Raw genomic sequence first — 6,000 nt, forward strand, 5'->3', positions numbered from 1 at the left:
GTGGAGGGCCCGAGTCTCCGCAGAAAGTGCTCACTCTTTCTCACTACCTCGTAAACAACGCCAGGATTTGAAACCCGGCGTCCGCGAGTATTAAGGTGTGCCTTGGGATTTATTGTAGCGGTGTACGTGTCCTAATTTGCAGACAGCAGTAATTACAGTAACGTTTGCACTGATGCAGGCCTGGACCGCATTAAAAGGCCTGAGATCGGAGTCTCAGTTGCGCGGAAATGATGTAATTCAGTGGGACGCTATTAAAAAAAAAATCTTTTAGGGACAAAGTGTTCCAAGATATCCCGTGTAATGCTGAATGTCCTTGACTTTTCAGAAAAGCCAAAGCAGGCCTTAAAAAGAAAATGCTCCTCTTTGAGACATGAGTCACCTTCCTTATGTAATCAAACGGGAGTGTGTGTGCGGAACACTGAGTTGTTAAAACCAAACATCTGACGTGAAATTGCTCAGGTGAAAATAGACAAACAGACGGCCCGCCCGGGCTGTAGCCGAGGACTGTGAAGGACAGCTCTGTTACCCGATGCATTGTGTTTTGTAAAAAAACAAAAAACAAACTCTTGGGGGTGTATGTGCCAGGAGACAGAGCAATGGCAAAGGGGTGTATGTAAGTGAGACCCAGGACTAATCGACTTACCTGCCTCCTTAGCTGACCAGCTGTCTCCTGGTCGTTGGCACGGTCACTCTTTGGTGTGTGTTCCAGGGAGAAGGAGAGGCTAACCTGCCACAAACTCAGAAATGCATCGTCCTGCACAGACGCAGGTGCGCAGAGCAGCATGTCACTGGGTTATAATTATACACAAATTATTCATAGCGCTTTGTTTTTGCGTGCAGCGTGATAGCGGAAAGTGCACCCCCCACCCCACTCCACAATCATAACAGGATTGTATGAGGAGGGTTTGTAAATTTCACACAGTTGTAGTGGTAGTTGTGAGAGAACCATTACCAGTGCATTGACTTGTGCGGATGGTGTTGGTGTTTTATGTCGTCGTTAGCAGATGCTCCACCCCTGTAGCTGACTAGGGACCAGAGACAGAGCTGGCATTAGAAATGTCGTGAGGGCAAAACGGTGGCTGTATTGAACCAGGAAATGACAGTGCACTGGAGTGAACTTGCTTGCTGCAGGGCAGGTTGTGCAAGGCAAAGTCCATGCAGCTAGAAATGATTGCTGGAGCAGTTCATAGGGTTCAGTCTTATACGGTAGTGCAGAATACTGCATGTGGAAAACATTAACATTCACATATTGTATCTTACATATTTGTAGCCTTTGCAACCATTATTTGCCAGGTATAAATAACTGTGAAATTTAAGCAACCACTCCACCCATGAGTTCTAGGACATGGCTGCCCCAGAGATAAATAATGTTCCTGGCTGAGCCGGCCTGTGTGAGTTACCCGTGTCTGTCTGTCTGTCTCTCTCTCTCTCTCTCTCTCTCTCTCTCTCTCTCTCCTTCCCTCTCCAAACCTGTCTGTCTCTCTTTCTCTCCCAACCTGTCTGTCTGTCGTGCTCCCGCTTCCAATCTGTCTCCTTCCCTCTACTGTCCTGTTTGTCCCACTCTCTCTCGTAATCTGTTTGTCTCTCTCGTTCTCCCTCTCTCCCAACCGGTCTGTCTGTCTCTCTCCCTCTTCCAAACTGTCTCTCTCTGTCTCTCTCTCTCTTTCTCCTTCCCTCTCCTGACCTGTCTGTCTCTCTCCCTCTTCCAAACTGTCTCTCTCTCTCTCTCTCTCTCTCTCTTTCTCCTTCCCTCTCCTGACCTGTCTGTCTCTCTCCCTCTTCCAAACTGTCTCTCTCTCTCTCTCTTTCTCCTTCCCTCTCCTGACCTGTCTGTCTCTCTCTACATTCCCAGAACTGTCTTCTGTCTTCACGTCCAGCTGTGTGTAGAGAGACTGACGGTTTCGGCAAGTCTCTGGGTAGTGTTTAGCCTTTTGTTCCCTCTCACTGATGTGCCATTGTTGAGTGTCAGCAGGCTTCCTCTGAAACGAGTGTGTGTGTGAAAGCTTGGGAGAAGCTGTGTAGTGCTCACATGTTTTTATGTTTCATCATGGGTAATGAGCTATTTATCTGTTTTTAAAATATCGAGTTTACCAAATCAAAAGCTTCCCAAGCATGAGTGTAAAAGCTGTCTGCATGTGCATTTGCTTGCATGTGTGTGACATCAGCAGTGAGCAGTGACATTGTGTCTTTGCTTACTGAATGAATCAGACAGCACTCTATATCTTGGCCCTCTGACCTGCTCCGTTAGGTCTAACACAAGCTAATAGGATTGGTTTAGTCAGAGACGTGTACAAGTGCGTACGTGACCTCACCTTCGTGTGCGTGTCGTATGTGTGTGTGCGTGTGCGTGCGCGTCCGATGTGTATGTGTCCCACTCACCCTCTCATTCTCTCTTGAGAGGTTCTCACACCCCTGCTGAGCCTCCTCTCCCTCATTTGAATCTCGTGAATCCTTTGATATGCAGACAGGAAGAGAATAAATGATAGCAAGAATAATAAGCAACGTAAACACAGTGAGACTGCAGGAGAGATGATTTCATCATCTCATCTGTTGCTCCGTCTTTGAAAAGATGAGGCAAGAGGATTACTCAGCTACACAGAAGTCATGAAGCAAAATGCCTTAGTGACTCAGACGAGGATTGTCACAGTTGGTCCCTCCTAGCATCCCTGTCTCCATGTCTCATGTTGTTGTATCATTTTCTCCATTGCCGTTCCAGTCTATGTGCTTCAGGTGCATGTGGTGTTGAATTTAAGTCCTTTCTTTGGGTCCACTGCAGTGACCCTCTTTAAGGATTCTCCCAGTACTGACTCAGGTGCAGTACTGACTCAGGCACAGTATTGACTCAGACCCAGTATTGACTCAGGTGCAGAACTGACTCAGGCCCAGTCCTGACTCAGGTGCAGTACTCACTCAGATGTATTTATAAACTGAATCAGTACTTCTGAATTCCATCCTGATGGTGTTTAAAACTGAATCCATACTTCTGAATTCCAGCCAGATGGCATTTAACATTGAATCAATACTTCTGAATTCCATTCCAGTGGCTGTTTGGTTTTTTTTTTAAAGACGTGCCTTTTTTTTCATTTAAAACTGTATGAGTACATGTCAGCATTATGGTAATTACAGCTTTTGGAGAGTTGGATTTCTAATGACCTCATTGTCAGCAGAATTATAAGCATTTTACATTAATTGCAGCTAACAGGCATCAGGAGAAACCACATAAGATGAAATGAATTAGACTGCACACCTACGTAAAATACTCATGTATCGTCACTGTAATTATTATCGCTAATGACACTGGTGATCAGAAAGCTGTGTGGATGGTAGAGCCTCGGCTCTGCTGCTTCACCAAACCGTGGTTATCTGCCGCTTTTTTGCTTCTCTGGATCTGTCTGCGCGGAGGTGGTTCTGAATGCCCACTGGCTGTACTGGGTGTTGTCTAACCTGGAGACCAGCAGGCAACCCCCGTTCTCTAAAAACCACCCCACCCTCCCTCCTCCTGTCTGCATGAGTCCGGCTCCCTCTGCGTTCTCATGGAATGGCATCTGTGGGCACCTGGCCTGGCGCGGAGAGGCTCTTGCTGTTCCAGTGCTGTTACCAAAATGAGGTGTCAGGTCTCAGGCAGGGAAGGGAGGAGTGCAGAGGCCAAGTTCAGTGACCTTAGTCACCGCTGTCAGCCCAGATACAATTCTGACCCCAGCTCTGACCCCACCCACAGTTCTTACCCCAGACATATTTCTGAACCCAGCCACAGTTCTGTCCCCAGTTTTGGACTGAGGTACTGCTGGACAGAGGCTTGTGATACTGCTGGACAGAGATGATGCTGGACAAAGGCTTGTGGTATTGCTGGACAGATGCTTTTGATACTGCTGGACAGAGGCTTGCACTGCTGGACAGTGGCTTGTGGTACTGCTGGACAGAGGCTTGTGCTGAGAAGTTCATACAGATTTGGTCTTCAAAATCCCTTCATTCTCTGTGAGCCTTACTGTCCGGAATGGAGAAAACACAGGCACCCACTTCCTTGAGGTTCTTTGTAATGGCACAGGAACTGGACAGACGGTTGCAATAAAATACTGAGATAGATTTAATAGAAGGGGCATTAAAAAAAAAACAAAAAAACATAAAAGAAATCCGTTCTAGGTTTGGATCTAAAAAAACCAAATACACGAGGAACAAATGGGCACGAATACAAAAACAATATACCATGAAAAGCGTCAAGAGAAGCAGTCTAGTCAGAATAGAATTGACTCACACTGGATAAATATCAAAACTTCGCATTGGTGTGAAAGAACAAACAGGTTTAAGAATAGATTTGACAACAGGTAGAAACAATAGTGCAGCAAACTAACGAGTGATAGTGATGTGTGACGTTATCTGAGTCTCCCGCAGGATTCTAGGGGGTTGTAGTGCGAGTGACTTTCGTTGTATCCTTCAGTTCCTTGAGAGGGTGCCCAGCTTTGGAGATCCGAAACCTAACCCTAGCTCTCGTCATTCCCTTTCTCCGGAGAACTGAGAAATATTCTTCATATAATCCATCCATGTCAGAGGATTTGAGATTACACATATTGCTTCATGGAATTCTTCAGAAACTCAGCTCTACTGATAATCAGCTTAAACACTAGGCAGTGAGAGCTCCTATCAGAGACATCACAATTGACAATTGAGCTTTCACTGGCCCGTAGAAAGACTCATACTCCTTAGCTATGTGTGCAGTAAGATGTCTGAGCCTTAAGAACAAGGCCAGACAAACATCCTGTGCTGTAAATCTTCTCTGAAGGTTGCTGTTTGACATCCCAAAACATGTCCACAGATGTTTGGAGCATTATGCCTCACCCAGACTCGGAAAATAAGGCGCCAGGGTATCCCAGTGCCCAAATATAATGTCAGAAGACAGCAGTAATGACACCAACACAACAGGATGCCAAAAAACACAGCAACCTACCAGTCCAAGATATTCATTGGTAGCTGAACGTCTACACACTGTCCTGAGGACAGCAGCGCAATGAACAGTGTGTAGCTGAATGTATACACACTGTCCCGAGGACAGCAGATTCAGAATAACTGTTTAGTTCCTCGGCATATTCACTGCTGTTCGAGAAGGTCTGTTTTCTGTACACATGGCTTGCTTGTTTGACATTGTTAAAACTAATATAGTACAAGACATTTTGTCCACCTGCTCAAGCCATGGAAAAGAAAGTGTAGTATTTGGAACATGGCTGTTTTTATTTTTGTCAAAACAGGACAAATGTGCATTTTCTGGGTCTTGTAGCTGGCTGAGCGCAAGGATCTGTGATTCTGGTCATTCCAGAATGCAGGGTCTAATTCACAGAGGGAAAGATGGAAGAGAAAATTATTTTCCAGACTGAAGTCCCTAATGGACACGAAGTGAGGGGTTGTGAGATTGCTGCTCTGACAGAAATGCGCATCTTATGCAAGTGTGTGGGTGAGAGAGAGTGCGCGCGTGCGAGAGAGAGAGAGGGCCATCAGATGTTTTTTCTAGGACTCTATAATGATGCCTTTTCCGGATTTTGAAAGATTTGTGACAGTATTCTTTTATTTCCATATACACCAACCCTTCCCATGCACCCTACACCAGCAAGGAAATGTTTCACATTAAGGAATAAGAAAAAAAGTTGTATTCCTTATCTGTAGTGTTATGGAATATCTGATGCAAGTCAGCAAGATAATGTGATGTCCAGCTCTGTGGAAGTCACCAGGACGGTGTCCTTCTGCTGTGACTGCTCCATGCTTTCTGAAGGTCACTGTGAACATCTGCTTCGCAACTTCTCTTTGGAGGCAAGTCAGGAATCAATCAGGTTTTGATTATAGAGCCTGTGTTATATGCAAAAAATGAATTGCTCAGAAGTGTAGATTGAATTTGGGGGCACGGGGGGGGGGACAAAATATCCCTGTTGCAGTGTTGGGTTGCGGCAGCAATGGAGCAAATTACATCCATGGCACGTTTACATCCATGGCACTTTTACATCCATGGCACGTTTA

This window comes from Electrophorus electricus, chromosome 15, assembly GCF_041902795.1.
Source record: "Electrophorus electricus isolate QZ-2024a chromosome 15, ASM4190279v1, whole genome shotgun sequence".
In the NCBI taxonomy this organism is placed as follows: Eukaryota; Metazoa; Chordata; class Actinopteri; order Gymnotiformes; family Gymnotidae; genus Electrophorus; species Electrophorus electricus.